Source organism: Dreissena polymorpha, chromosome 1, assembly GCF_020536995.1.
Source record: "Dreissena polymorpha isolate Duluth1 chromosome 1, UMN_Dpol_1.0, whole genome shotgun sequence".
NCBI lineage: Eukaryota > Metazoa > Mollusca > Bivalvia > Myida > Dreissenidae > Dreissena > Dreissena polymorpha.
In genome coordinates, this window is record NC_068355.1 from 130,706,487 (window position 1) to 130,722,711 (window position 16,225).

At 35.0% G+C, this 16,225-nt stretch overlaps 1 protein-coding gene and 1 long non-coding RNA gene across 5 annotated transcripts in view; one reads left to right on the top strand and one right to left on the bottom strand.

Annotated features, from left to right (window-relative positions):
* The window catches only part of LOC127850137 (aryl hydrocarbon receptor nuclear translocator-like protein 1), a 112,340-nt gene that overhangs the window by 77,328 nt on the left and 18,787 nt on the right, over positions 1-16,225 (bottom strand). The window lies entirely within an intron of this gene.
* On the top strand, positions 11,306-13,545 carry LOC127850208 (uncharacterized). Its single transcript, XR_008035131.1, has 3 exons — positions 11,306-11,646; positions 12,614-12,714; positions 13,087-13,545. It is a non-coding gene; the product is annotated as an uncharacterized LOC127850208 (long non-coding RNA).

The following is a 16,225-nucleotide window of genomic DNA, read 5'->3' on the forward strand; positions in this document are numbered from 1 at the left end:
CCTTAAAAGGTATCACAGGATCCAGAAAAGTGTGACAGACTGACTGACAGACAGAGCGCAAACCGTAAGTCCCCTCCTGTTTCACCGATAGGGGACAATAAAAACAAGCATTTTGTATCTCGTTAAATCAATATAACCATCCCACATCTAGCGTTGAAATTTTTACTATTGCTCCAAGAAACACTGATTTTGTATTGGTTAACTTTATTTTACAAAATGTTTGTTGAATCAGAGTATTAAAGTGGCTTTCATGTCTCCTGATGAAGTAACAAAATGTCAATTACACTAGTTTTAACATTAAGAAGACAATATACATGTATCTACTTTCACTTTCAGATCTACATATTTTGAAAACTTTTCACTCAAATAAAGAATGCACATTTATTTATAATCTTCTAAATTCCATCCAGATTTATTCACAATCCAAACAACATGGCTCCACTCATTTGAAAATTCAATACACTAACACATGCAAACAGTAAACCAAATAGTACTTGGTCTTGGCAGTGTCTTGAATACGTCTCAAATTCAATACTTTACCATCAAATGAAACTAGTCAGGGAAATTTGAGGTATTTCAGCCACTTTGTCACAGCACTTTTCCCCATAAGGCTTTGACACCTTATTTGATGCCAGCAATTGGATACAGGTTTCCTTCCAAATGTTCACAGTCACAAATGCAAAACAACAACATGGAGTCTACAAAGTCACAGCTTGTGTGACAGTGTGACCAATGCTGTTTAGCACCTGCTGGGAAAACAATGCTGAATTGTCACTGTTTGTTTTAACATTTGTAGACATGTGTCCATTTTCATGTACATACATGTAACTGACAAGTCAATAAGGCAGCTGTATGGAATTCAAGTTCTGAATAGTGCACACATTTTGTGAGTACCATATCTTATATTCTTTTACAATATCATGATATGCTTGCACTTTTTCCCCCAACATTAACATTCTTTAAACTCTTACAGGCAGTTATGTTCTCTTACATAATGCATACAAGGAAATTTGAAATCTATGTTAAATCTGCAATATTGATTTATTCACTACTATATGACAATCAGGAAAGTGATTGAAAGAAATAACGGCCAATAATTTCAGAAATACACGTGTGTTAGTGTAATCCGAATACTAAAAATTTGTCACAAGGCTTCTATTCCAACTAGACTACTTGTAAAAAGCTTTAACCCTTTACCACATATAAACGTATTTTTATGCATTTGTTGTCCCTTAAAAAGTTACATTTAATTTAAGACCTCTCTTACTTAATTTAAGTTGTAAAGGCTTCATTTCCAACACGTATATACTGATGAGCAGCAAACAGCATAAAACCTGAACAGACACTGAGTTTAGTGCGAGTTACTCACAGGCTGTTCTGGTTTTTCCACAAGATTGTTTTAAGACGCCCCGGTCTTCTATTGCGTGGGTCTTGCAATGGGTAACTCCTACATGTAGCTATTTAATTTTTAGGTTTTAATTGTATGAAATTAACAAACTTTTGCTCTTGAGTTATTTGTCGCATATTCGTACAGGCAACACAGCATTTTCCATCAGACCTGTCATAAAATCGTCAGTCAGGTCTGACGGTCCGGCACTTTTGGGAATGTCTGTGAATTAGTGCATAGAAATCTTCCCTCAGTATTTTATGTCATCAGCCTATACTGAGAGGAGCTATTTAATAAGCATTGTTTATTGTTTATAATGAAACCTTTACCCCTAATATACAACAAATGAAATGCACAAAAGTATTGATATATCACCTAAATAAAATATTTTTCTAAATAAGACCAAATTTAATATATGACTTGTGAAAAATGGTAAAGTGAGAACTTCTATAAAACTGGAGGGATACGCTGACCCTTAACCACTCACCTGACTTCTCAGACAACAATTGTTGAAGACTTGACCAGATGAATGACAGGTTTTACTCAGAAAAGCGATATCTTATGGTTTTCATTGTTGTCAGTCATCCTAAAATAGCACTATGAATGACATAGTTACTGTTCGAACAAGCTATTTTATGGTGACCTTGTATTATGATGAATTGCATTATCTATTTGAAAATTCATTAATATTATTTATGGATGAGACCCGAATTGTCAAGCTGTTTTGTAGCCTTTGCGGCACATAGACAGCCACTTAATATAACCCATCTCTTATGATGGTGGACATTTGTGCAACATTATTTTAACCCTTTGCATGCTGGGAAATTTGTCGTCTGCTAAAATGTTGTCTGCTGAATTTCTAAAATCATCATTTTCTTCACTTTTTTCAAAGACCTCTATCAGAATAGCAAACAGTTTGAATCCTGATCAGACGCCAGGGCTAAGACTGGCATTGTTGCACACACATATAGATGAAGAGAGCAGTCACTATTATAATGCCCCCTTTGAAAGGTGGCATAAAATTAATTGAAAATCTAATATTAATAATGCTTAAATGATACACAAGTAATCTGTACAATAATGAATAAATTGCAGTCAAAGGGGAGTAACTGCAACAATAATTTATTAAATTAAGTGTTAACAAGGTTTTCTAAGACATGACTTAGTGACTTAGGTCTGATTGATGACTAGTAGCTAGGTCAAGCGAGTTGTTTATGGTGTTATTCTTTAAAATTTGACCCAGCATTTGTTAAAATATTACAAGATATGTACATTTCCAGAAAAGATTCATTTCTGCATTGAATACATTGTAAGACCAAATTCATGAACATCACTGCACAATTGTTGAAGTTATGGCTGTTCAAAGCGATGCACCCTGTTTTCCGGTGATTTTAAGTTGAATACCTTGTTATATTATATATTTGTTAGTGATTTTTTTTTCTAAGAAGTTGATTTTTCGTTATAATTTGATTATTTTTCATTTAAAAAGATGTTTAAATGTTTAATGTTTTTTAGTCAAATTATACAAATGTACTTCTAAAACATTGATTACTTTAATTTAGACAGAAAATTCTAATTTTCTCTTATCTGAGGGATCCGGATCCGAAAAACTGCAAGAAACCATATTTGGATTCGGATTCGGATCCAAACAAATTTTTTGGATTCGTTGCAGACCTACCATTTACAAGTCTGGGTAATATTGCCATTATTGGTATAAGAAGGATGTATTGTTATTTGTAGTAGAAAAGATGGCGAAGGAAATAACTGAGACAACTAGAAACATAGAACTGCACTGAAAAACCAGGTATTCAACGTTAAAAATAATTTAATAAATAATTGTTCAAATCATCTTAGATCTGCATCTGTATTTGGCTACCAAAACACAAAATGTAAGCAAACTACTTCCAACCAAAGTTTTTATAATTTACATAAGTTACCTTGACCTTGATCCTATTGGCCAAAAATGCAATTCCTAGCTACAATGTATAAAGCAAACCAAGGCACGAAATCTCAGCACATTTCCCCTTCAAACCGAAGTTATTGAGAGAAAATCATTTGTCCGTTGATAAAAGGGATGTCAATCAGGTGCTATATACTATATTGTGCATGTCTATTGGTTACATCAACACAGGTCTTAGAGCTCTGTAGGTGGTCTCCATCTCATACCCAGACTTGTCATAAACAAGCTTTAATGCTACACACACAAATCAATAAACCTAAGTATCACACAGTGCTTTCATATCAAAGTTTTGTTTACAAGGCTGTCAAAAGAAAAATATGTCACACACTACATGCATAATGATAATTAAGAGAACACTTCCGGTAATAGATGGTTTTCTTCAAATTAACACAATAAATCCAATGTTTCTTTTAGTTGCAATTATGGTTTTACCTTTCACCGGAGAGACACAAAAATCAAAGAGATTAATTATAATTGATTATCCTTGACTTTTATTTTCCCTCATAACAACATTCCTAGCAACACAAAACTGTTACTTGTTTTAAATGTACTGGCTATCAATGACATTCCTAGCAACACAAAACAGTAACTTGTTATAAATGTAGAGGCATTCAATGACATTCCTAGCAACACAAAACTGTTACTTGTTATAAATGTTGAGTCCTTCAATGACATTCCTAGCAACACAAAACAGTAACTTGTTATGAATGTAGAGGCCTTCAATGACATTCCTGGCAACACAAAACAGTAACTTGTTATGAATGTAGACCCCTTCATTGACATTCCTAGCAACACAAAACAGTAACTTGTTATGAATGTAGAGGCCTTCATTGACATTCCTAGCTACATAAAATAGTTACTTGTTATAAATGTAGAGTCCTTCCTTTGACTCTGTTTAATACCAACAAATATCAATGTGCTGTACAAGCAAAGTTTGATTGAGAGTAGGAGCCATGACATGCTGTTGCAAATACGTTAACTATACAGCTTATTTGCTTATAAATGTAGGTGATTCAGTTTCAAATACACTATATCCCTCAGTTTCTTATAAATTAAAGTAATTAAATATGTTAGATTCCTTTAAAAACAATCTTGTTTCCATTATTGTAAGTATTACTAATAATTAATTATTAACTTTTGATAAAATAACATCCAATACATCTTAATTTAGAAACTTTGTGACTATGACTCAAGATTTTCACCACTAATGCCTATCTACATGACTCAGTATACAGATAAACTCAAAGTATTCTGATATCACATACAATCAAAGTACCGGTACTGACAGTACTGGTGTGACGATGCTTTTGAAGAGGATGGATATTAAAGCATCAATTTAAGTTTATCTACATCACAACAATTGTGTTTGCGTGTACGAAAAAAATTGGTTACTTAAAATTATGCCAAAAAATAATTTGGGTACTAAAAAAATGTGGGTACGGAAACAAATTGGAGAAAAAAAATTGGGGTACGAAAAAAAAATGGTTACAAAAAAAAAATTGGGTACAAAAAAAAAATTGGGTACGAAAAAAATTGGGTACAAAAAGTTTGGGTACGGAAAAATTTGGGGGTACAGGGAAGTAGTACCCTTGGGGAACTTGACCCACAATCGCACATTCTCGGCTCTTTCCGTCAAACATCGGATGAGTACCTCGAAGGCAATAGTATGAATACACATTTCGGAAGCGGTAATGAGTTCCTACCTATGCACGTCAAAATGATAGCGAAATATGTAAACAAAGCGGTAGCCTGTCAGGAATGTTTGAAATAACAAAGAAAATGGTGTATTGATGTTAGTTAATTGAAGAAATGTACTGAAAATATGTTAAATAAGCAACGACAATATTTTTCTCAGCCACATAATTGTTAATAGTTTGATATCACAAAATGAAAGTGAAAGTAGAACTGTCAAAAATGACAACCTATCAACGTTTTGTTTTTGCTGGCAAGAGAGGGCGATTACACTCAGTGTGTTCACATTTTTGACAATGCTGGAACAGCAGCGTCCAAGGTTTGATAACCAGTAAAAAAATTCTTAACAATGGCGACCTATGTTAAAGACCGAGCCAGTCCGATTGAGATAACTCGATTTTTCAGTTACTTCCCTTTGCATTGGCCACTGCGTAGGAGATTGCTCGTTGATTTTCATTGATAACATTCTCCTAGCAGAGTTGTCGTTCATGTTGATAAAGGTAAATATTAATAGAACAGCATATCCTGGGGAAACAGATTCAATAAGTGTATCAGAACGTTAATTTCAAATTAGTAATTTTACATCCATTTTATTATTATGGACCAATGAAACAACTATATATTTTCTCTATTTTGTTTGATATTTGTTCTCGATTTAGTAAATAAATTGCGAATAAAAACATGTAAAATTAACTTTTTACGTGATCACAAAACTAAAGAATGCGAACGATTTCGAACCTGCAAATTGTAAACGCTGCACTGCTATGATATATATAGATAAAACAACATTTGTGTGATTATAACGTAATTGTCCGTCCCGCTAGCGCAGTGGTAAGGACGTTCACTTTTTCACCTTTACGACACCGGTTCGATTCCCGCTCCCGGCGCAATGTTATATTTTGTATGTCTTGTGGTCACCATTCCTGACAGTTGTTTTTTTTCCGGAAAATCTCACCCCCCCCCCCCCCCCCCCCCCCCCCCCCCCCCGCAGCATTTGACCATATAAAAAATTAACAAGTATTTCAGTACAAAACAAATAGCTGGAAATTGCAGCTATCATTCAAAATTCGGCCCAACTGTCGTCAATCTAATCTTATAAGGTAGGAGTGCTGGACACACTCCGGGTCCCAACATTATGCAGCCTCAGCGCGGAGGTAACTCATTACCTTGGAAAAACACAAATACACACACTGGGTGCAGCCTATGCGCATATAGACTTAAACAAGGCAACAAACTCAAGTGCGGGCACAATCATTTAAAATTTACATATTGAATACGATATTCTAACAGAAATTACACAACCACCTAAGTGTACATACCATGTTTGATATTTCGTTCGATTGTTAGATTTCAGCATATACATGTATAAGGCCATTCAGCTATTAGTTAACTTATCAATATGTTCGTGGGCGAACTCGGATAGTCAAGTGCTCATACGATTGAGCTCACATGGTCCGGCTATTTGCTCATACCTACTTTCGAGAATCATCATGAATGTATTGCCACACTTAATGAACAAGAATGTGACCCGCCTCCCAGTTTCGCTCAATGGGTCAAGTTACCCACGGGTACTACTTCCACGTACCCCTAAACTTTTTTTCGTACCAAAAATGTTTCATACGCAAATTTTTTTCGTACCAAATTTTTTTTCGTACCCAAAATTTTCGTACCCAAATTTTTTTTCGTACCCAAATGTTCGTATCAACATACACAATTGTGGTGATATAGATAAACTTAAATTGATGTTTTATATCCATCCTCTTTAAAAGCATCGTCAAACCAGTACTGCCAGTACTTTGATTACCATAGGCTTTGCCAATGACCTTTATAGTATGGGTGGCTTTGTTATTATTTATTGCTATCATGTAACTGCATTATTGTGTATATGTTTACAATACACAAAGCATAAATAATGATATAAATTACTGATTGAGCTTATAATAATCTAATAACTATAGCCAGGTAAACTAAGGACTTAAAATACAATTGTTTGTGCTGATTTCATGACGACTTGAGCTATTTATGCACATTAAGATATGGCGTGATCGACAAATAAAAAGCATTTTTGATCTGTGTTGTGCAGGCTCTTTTTCCATGACTGTGAAAGTTAAATTTTCATGTGAAAAGGATGTCAATTTTTTTCTGAAGCATTTCATTCAACCATTGCATATAATGAACTGTTCTGCATATAATTTGCCATTTTGATAGGTGTTTATTAGGTGATTTACAGGAGATGACCAGGGTGCCAGAGAAAAGGGATATACATTTAAGATCAGGTCAGGGCTCCATATAAAAGTGGTTAAGTGGTTTACATTTTATATATGGCCAGTGCTGAAGAGAAAATGGGCATATATTTACGAAAATTTTACCATTTAAAAATGTTTAAATACCGCTTGAAAAGGGCCATGATGGTCCTGTTTTGCTCCACTGCTGAAAAAAGGCTGAAACAAATATTCTCGACATGTGCAAATACTTAAATATAGGCCCTATTTAACCACATGTACACTTTTGTGACCCCTTGGGCTGGGTCAAATTTAACCCCAGGGGCATAATTTGAGCAAACTTTGTAGAGGACTACTATATCTCACTACATACAAAATGTGGTAGCCCTAGGTCCTAGGGTTAAGGACAAGAATATATTAAAAGTTTTACCAAAACAAGCAAGATATAAGCGTATATAATGTTCAATTTTGTGACCCGCGGGTCAGGGTCAAATTTGACCCAAAGCGCATAATTTGAACAAACTTGGTAGAGGACTATAAGATGTCAATACATGACAAATTTGGTAGCCCTAGGCTCAATGGTTATGGACAAGGAGATTTTTAAAGTTTTCACAAAATAAGCCCTTTATAAGCATATATTCAATTTTGTGACCCCGGGGCAGTTTCAAATTGACCCAAGGGGCATAATTTGAACAAACTAAGAAGAGAACTAATACATGTCACTACATACGAAAGTTGGTAGCCCTATGCCATACAGTGATGGACAAGAAGCGTTTTAAAGTTTTCACAAAATAGGCCTTATATAAGGATAATTATGTTCAATTTTGTGACTCTCCTGGCAGGGTCAAACTTGACCCCAGGGGCATAATTTGAACAAACTTGGTGAAGGACTATAAGATGCCACTTCATACCAAATTTGGTAGCCCTAGGCCCAATGGTTATGGACGTAAAGATTTGTAAAGATTTCACAAAATAGGCCTTATATAAGCAAATTTTCAATTTTGTGACCCCCGGGGCAGGGTCAAATTTGACCCCAGGGGCATAATTTGAACAAATTTGAAAGAGGTTCACCCCAGAAACATTCCTGAGAAATTTCATCAGAATTGGACCAGTCGTTTAGGAGAAGATGTTTAAAGGAAAAGTTAATGCACGCACGCACTGACGCACGACTGACACAGGACCATGACATAAGCCCCGCTGGCCAAGGCCAGCGGAGCTAAAAATAATATTAAAAGTACAAATTTAATCTACCAATGTGTACAGATACTACTGAACATATATTTGACTGTATTGAATGTAGGAACTAGTTAAAATATCCTTTAGAAAAAAAAGATCAGGGGGTGAAATATTCATTGTCTGAAGCTTTGACCCTGGAGCTATGTTAATATATCTTTAAACACACTGATTAAAGAAGTTAAACAATACATTGGTACAACAGAGGGAAAATCATCCCCTCTAAACAACATGATACATAATTATGTTTAATAGTTATGGATCTGTATCTGGATCTGGATAGGTACACACCTTAAGGTATGCGCGCTGTGGGAGAGAGATGGGAGGGACATACATTTTGGATTTAATTTAATTCACTGAAATTCATCACTGAAGTTACAGTATGATCTTATCTGATATAGATGTACATGATTGTATCCTGCAACATATATTAAACAAGAGGGCCTGAAAGGCCCAAGGTATCCCCCGCAACATATGCTTTGTTTGAGGATGGGTGCAAATTGGACGGATGAACATAATGATAGATGGACGGACGGAGGACAATAACACAAAACTAAGACAAAGGAAGGTTCTTATGGCTCCGGACACAAAAGTGCCGGACGGACAGCCGGACGGACGGACAACGCCAAAACAATATCCCTCCGCCTCTGGCGCGGGAATATATTCATACCAAGTTTCAAAGAAATCCTCCAAAGCGCTTCCAAGATATGGCTCCGGACACAAAAATGCCTATAGTAAAAAGCATTTTTTCAAGATACAAAGGGCCATAAGTCTGTTTTAAACAGATGGTGTACAATGCCATTTGGCATGCATCATCCTCTTATGCATATATATATACTCATACCAAGTTTCAATGAAATCCGCCAAATAACTTCCAAGATATGGCTCTGGACACTAAAAAGCATATTTTCAAGATACAAAGGGCCATAAGTCTGTTTTTAACAAATGGTGTACAATGCCATTTGGCGTGCATCATCCTCTTATGCATATATATACTCATACCAAGTTTAAATGAAATCCGCCAAAGCACTTCCAAGATATGGCTCCGGACATAAAAGTGCCTATAGTAAAAAGCATTTTTTCAAGATACAAAGGGCCATAAGTCTGTTTTTAACAGATGGTGTACAATGCCATTTGGCGTGCATCATCCTCTTATGCATATATATACTCATACCAAGTTTCAATGAAATCCGCCAAAGAACTTCCAAGATATGGCTCCGTACACTAAAAAGCATTTTTTCAAGATACAAAGGGCCATAAGTCTGTTTTTAACAGATGGTGTACAATGCCATTTGGCGTGCATCATCCTCTTATGCATATATATACTCATACCAAGTTTCAATGAAATCCGCCAAAGAACTTCCAAGATATGGCTCCGTACACTAAAAAGCATTTTTTCAAGATACAAAGGGCCATAAGTCTGTTTTTAACAGATGGTGTACAATGCCATTTGGCGTGCATCATCCTCTTATGCATATATATACTCATACCAAGTTTCAATGAAATCCGCCAAAGAACTTCCAAGATATGGCTCCGGACACTAAAAAGCATTTTTTCAAGATACAAAGGGCCATAAGTCTGTTTTTCCCGTCTGTAGATCTGCCATAGTCATTAGCACTTTTCTATGGAATTCCGTAGAAAATATTATGGAATTCTACGGAAATCGATGGAAATCCATGGAATTTGATGGAATTCCATCCACTTGCCAATTTTCCATCTGAAGCTGTTATGGAATTCCACGGAATCTTGACTAAAATTCCATGCATTTCCACGGAATGTATGGAAAACACCATGGAAAGTTGGACTTAGCCATTTTTTTCAACGGAAATCGTTATGGAAAATAACTTATACATTTTCTTGGATGGAAATCAATGGAAAATAACTAGAAAATTTTCGCTGGTTGTCTGAAATGTATTTGTAGTTTAATACATGTATAAATTTATTTGCATCATGTATTTTGTATTTAAAAGAAAATGCAATAAAGATATATATAAATTTGTTCTAGAAATTGGAACAGTTTCATATTTGTGTTCTAAAACGTATGTTCTGGAATTGTTCCAAAACAGTTTTTTTAGAATTAATCCAGAACATTTGTGGAAAATGGCTTAGGACTGAAACTGTTCCAATAATTTCAATAACCTTTTTAGAACATTTCAAGGACAAAATATGGTCAAAATTTTCAAAAAATGTTTTAAAATGTAGTTCTAGAACACATCTAGAATGCTTTAAGAACCAGTTAGTTCTACAAAAGTTCTTATGGGGAATAAGAACACCTTACACTTACAAATAGCCAAATGAATTCATAGTAGCGACAGCAGTAGCAGCAGTAGTAGTAGTAGTTGTAGATGTAGTTGCTGTATTAGTAGTAGTAGTTGTTGTTGTTGTTGTAGTAGGTGTTGTTGTTGTAGTAATTGATGTAGTAGCAGTAGTGTTTTTATATCAGTAGAGGTTGTGGTGGTAGTAGTAGTAGTAGTAGCATTAACAGTTTCTGTAGCAATAGTAGTAGCAAAAGAGGTAGCAGTAGTAGTAGTTGTTGCTGTAGTAGAAGTTGTTGCTGCTGCTGTTGCTGCTGTTGTTGTTGCTGCTGTTGTTGTTGCTGCTGTTGCTGCTGTTATTGTTGCTGTTGTTGTTGTTGGTGGTGTTGTTGATGCTGTAGTAATTAAAGTAGTAGTTCTGCAGAAGTAGGAGTAGTTGTTACTTTCAAAGCAATTTCTACAAGTTTAAATTCCTTAACCCTGTCCAAGTGGTATACACACTGTTTTTTCTCAATATCAAACTCAGCCAGTCCAGGTTGTCAAATAACAATCTATCTGATAAGCCAAGCATGTGTTGTTCATCAGATGTTGGGTATGTTTGCTGCAAATCTATTGGTTATAAGATATAACAGCCTTTTCTAATTGGCTGAATTCAAATACAGAAAGTTTACCTGTTAGATTGAAACATGAAACATGGTGGACAATGTACTGGTTTAACTTGTTAAAATAAAGTAAAAGACATTTAACAAACAGAAGAGTTCATTAGTTTTTCCATTAAAAACACTTTCTTAAAATACTTATGTATTTATATAATTTGGAAAGTGACATGAAATATTGCTAAAGAGTGATGCATACAGTGTTTGAGCAGTCTGTCTAGGAATAGAACAACAACTGAAGGTTTGTGATTTTTATTATTTCTAAATATTCCTTTAAATTTAATCTTCTTATGACATTATTGTAGACCTTTTTATGTGATATTTGAGGTTTTAGTATGGCAAATATTAGTTTAAAAGCAGCTGTCACCCAAATTTTCACTTAGTGGAGTTTGCAGGTTGAAAAAGGAAGTAATAAGACCTATGTGGAGAAATTAATAACGTTGAATGTAGTATCGGAATTTTATCATGCAATGTTATGGAACTGCAGGCTAAGGAAGTTTTTTACTGTGCATGTTGAGCACTCAATGCTCATTAATGGTGTTAATGTTTATCATTATCCCCCGCCATAGGCGGAGGGATATTGTTTTGGCGTTGTCTGTCCGTCGTTCCATCCTTACGTCTGTCTGTCTTTCCATCCGTCCGTAGCCATATCTTGGAAGCGCTTTGGCAGATTTCACTGAAACTTGGTATGAGTATGTATATGGATAAGAGGATGATGCATGCCAAATGGCATTGTACACCATTAGTTAATAACAGAGTTATGGCCCTTTGTATCTTGAAAAAATGCTTTTTGTGTGTCCTAGGCCATATCCTGGAAGTGCTTTGGCGGATTTCATTGAAACCTGGTTCGAGTATATATATGGATAAAAGGATGATGCACGCCAAATGGAATTGTACACCATCTGTTAAAAACGGGGTTATGGCCCTTTGTATCTTTAAAAAATGCTTGTTTGAGTGTCAAATATAATACTTATGTGTCCAGAAGCATGTTGGTGGGGGATATCAATTCAACGTATTTGCTTGTAAATAAAAAATTAAACCAATGGAATTGGTTTTTAGGTATCTGAGTGTGCATTTTCATACCAATAGAATTACACATCATTCTAATTATAGCAATAATAAATTTTTACTAATCATACCAACAAATTAAGTTAATGAATTACGTTCCCTATACATTTTCATTATGTGCTTTAATTACCATTGACCAGTTGATGGAAGATACTGCAGAGTTTGGCAGGGAAATAATCCAACAGCAAAGCGGCTCTTTAAGCGCATTTACCTAGAGGACTTACAGGGCCACAAATTCATGGTAAATATTGTCATGCCCTCGGCTAGATAAGTTATTTAATGTTAACCACCTGAAAGTATTTTGTCTTTTTGGAATTCAATATATTGGTCTAAGTCAGTTACACTTTTCTGGATCCTGGGATAACTTTAAAAGTTCTAAGTATTTTTTCATGAAACTTGAAACATGAACAGATGACAATAAGGACATTTTGCACGTCATTTCATGTTGTTTATAATGCAAGAATTCTGGTTGCTATGGCAACAAATATATTTAACAAACTTAAAATAGTGAAGTTTTACAGTTAGGGGACCATATTGCTTTGCAATCTCTTGTTATAGTTTGAATGTAAATAACTCTTTGCTTTAGACATTTTTATGATTTTTTATTCTGTAGAGCACATGTGAGCAGTATACAATGTACCTCATACCAAAAAGGACCCGGAGGCAGTGACTGGTGTTCAATATTCTCAGAAGAAAAGGAAAATGGCAGTGGAAGACTTGGACAAACATTTTTAAAAACTAGCCTCTGTGTTAAGCCTGGCAGTCTGTGGCTGGTGACATGTTTTATTTTGGTTACTTCTTGTATAAAAAAGACCAGTTATTTATTTTGTGAATTGTATTTTGTGTTTGTTTTTGGTCTTAATTTATTTGTTGTTTTTTTTAATTTAGGAATTTGAAACTTGGATAATTGAATTAAGTCCGTGTTCAACAGTACTGAGCATAGTATAATAAATAACCAATTTACAACAGTTGTTAATTTGTTATGTATTATTATTAACTATGCTCAGTACTTGAATACTGGCGGTCTGCATGGGAATTTGTTTTCTAAAAAGTTGGTTTCAGACTAAAATATTTGAAGTTAACCTTCGGAACTTTTCTAGAATTGTACTGGAACACATCAACTAGAATTTACTGAACTTCTGTTATCATACTGAAAGTGTTCTAGAATTAATAAGGAACAGTTGTTGAACGTTAAAATTTATGAGAAAAAATTCTAGAACAATTGTGCGTGATGTGTGTGTGCATGTAATTGTGTGTGTTTATGAACATATGTGAGAAAGGAAGTTTACTTGTCATTAGAGAAATGTAAAATTCTACTTCTATGTTTTATATTGTGCCTTTTATAAGTTTTTCTTTTCTCACCTGTATATGCGTGCATGTTTATGGATGTGTTTTTGAATGTGTGCATGCATGCTTGTGGTTAAGAGAGTAGGTACTTTATGAAAATGTAAAACCACTCATTTTTGAATATGTACTGTGACTGCATGTGTGTGGTTAATGATTGATGCCAGATCTTGTACTTGTTTAACTTCTATGATGAAACCTTTAGTTACATTCACATTTGTCATTTTCAAAATCAATAAAATGCCTTTGATCTATAATCTGTTTTTTTTTCTATTTTATTCCAGCTTTTTATTAATTTCCATAGCTTTTCAAGGAATTCCACGGCATTCTATGGAATTCCACGGCATTCTATGGAATTCCACGGCATTCCATGGAATTCCACGGCGTTCTATGGAATTCCACGGCGTTCTATGGAATTCCACGGCATACTATGGAATTCCACGGCATTCTATGGAATTCCACGGCATTCTATGGAATTCCACGGCATTATATGGAATACCACGGAATTCTATGGAATTCCACAGCATTTTATGGAATTCCATCCCATATCAAGTCCCCCTTCTGTTTTTTTTCACTTTTCCATTGATTGCATGGAATCGGATGGAAAGTTAGTGCCAATACTCCACGGAATTCCATCTAACGATTTCCATAGAAATCCATATGATTCCACGGCAGATCTACAGACGGGTTAACAGATGGTGTACAATGCCATTTGGCGTGCATCATCCTCTTATGCATATATATACTCATACCAAGTTTAAATGAAATCCACCAAAGAACTTTCAAGATATGGCTCCGGACACAAAAGTGCCGGACGGACGGACGGACGGCTGGACGGACGGACAACGCCAAAACAATAACCCTCCGCCTCTGGCGGGGGATAATAATTATCAGTATAAATTACTGTCATGATTTCAGTATCATTTAAATGATTTCACTCAAGTTTATCATTCATATACATTAATTTTGTAAATATTATCAATAAAAGTATACTAGATGCAAACATATTTGAAAAAAATACAGTTTGATATACTGTACATAATGTAACTACACATCCAAGCAGTCCATCAAACCATTGCAACCGAGCCACCTGGTGTGCCAATGCACCAGCAGAAAAGTCAAATGCCTTCTAACTTAGTGCATTTTCTATTTATACCATCTAAATTAGTTACAGGTACATGTTTACATTTGTATGTGTTTGAAAAAAAATTAAATTTTTTCAAAAACATCATCTGACCATGCATGTCCTTGATTTCAATATCAAGGCCCTGGTCTGACACATTCATAAAATTAACATTAAACTGTTACCAAGCTTCTGAAATGAATTTTTATTGAACTATGTAAAGCAATCTAAATCAGGCACTGATTTTTCTTGTTTTAAAACAGTCATATATCAGTTGTGGCTTCTCGGAAATAACCCATTTGTGCTTTCTTGTCACAACCTTAAAATTTTCCACACTTAAATAATAGCAAATCTGGATTAAGGTGATTTTCAATGGTACATTTACACTTAAGCTGTGTCACAAGAGTGCTGGTAAAGACAAGTCACATATTTAAATCTATAGGCCATGTCAAACTCAAAGTATCAAAGACAAATGAAAGATGTGTTCATAAATTATTGTCCCATTGTTTACTACTGCTGTGAGTTTTTATATAATATAACTGATGACCATCATGTGAGAGAAAATTCACATTATCTTAGTATATCAGGTTTAGCAGCCTTGTAGATAACAAAGTTGGCTAGTTTTCAACGCTGCTTCTGGGGATCAAACTCGCAGCGCACACTCCTGCAATCAAAGTCGACACTTTACCACTAGGCATTTAGGTAGATTCTGAAATTGTTCGATCCCTCGAGAGCAACCAAACCAAAAATTAAGTCAAATATTGCCGACTCAGTTTTATTGAGTCTGTTCATGAGAGATATTGGAAGGTGCAACATCTCTCATGCCCCCTTGCATCGCCGTAAGCAGTATTCAATTCTCAACAAGAAAGTGCTGGAGTCATTAATCCCGAGCATGCCGAGGGACCAGAAAAAAAACACTGAATTAATGTTTGAAATAAAATCATTTGATTAATGACAATTCTAGTATTTGAGCCAGGTCACAGGAAAAGGGCAGTCTAATCAGTATTCAATTAAACTATTTGTTATTGTCAGAAAACCGCTTTTAAGCAAACAACTTTCAAGCGACTGCAGGCTGATCTGGATCCAAACTGGCCTCAACGCTTTAATGTCTCTTTTACTGTAACACAGTTCATTTAACTTTAAAATGATATCAAGTACTCAAATAGAAAGAAAAAAGAATACAAACTAGTAATTTGAGTTTGTTATCAATGTTGAATTTCAGGACAGCTTAATGATCTGCAAATCCCATATGATATGTTGATATCGGGTATCATAGTCAATCAAT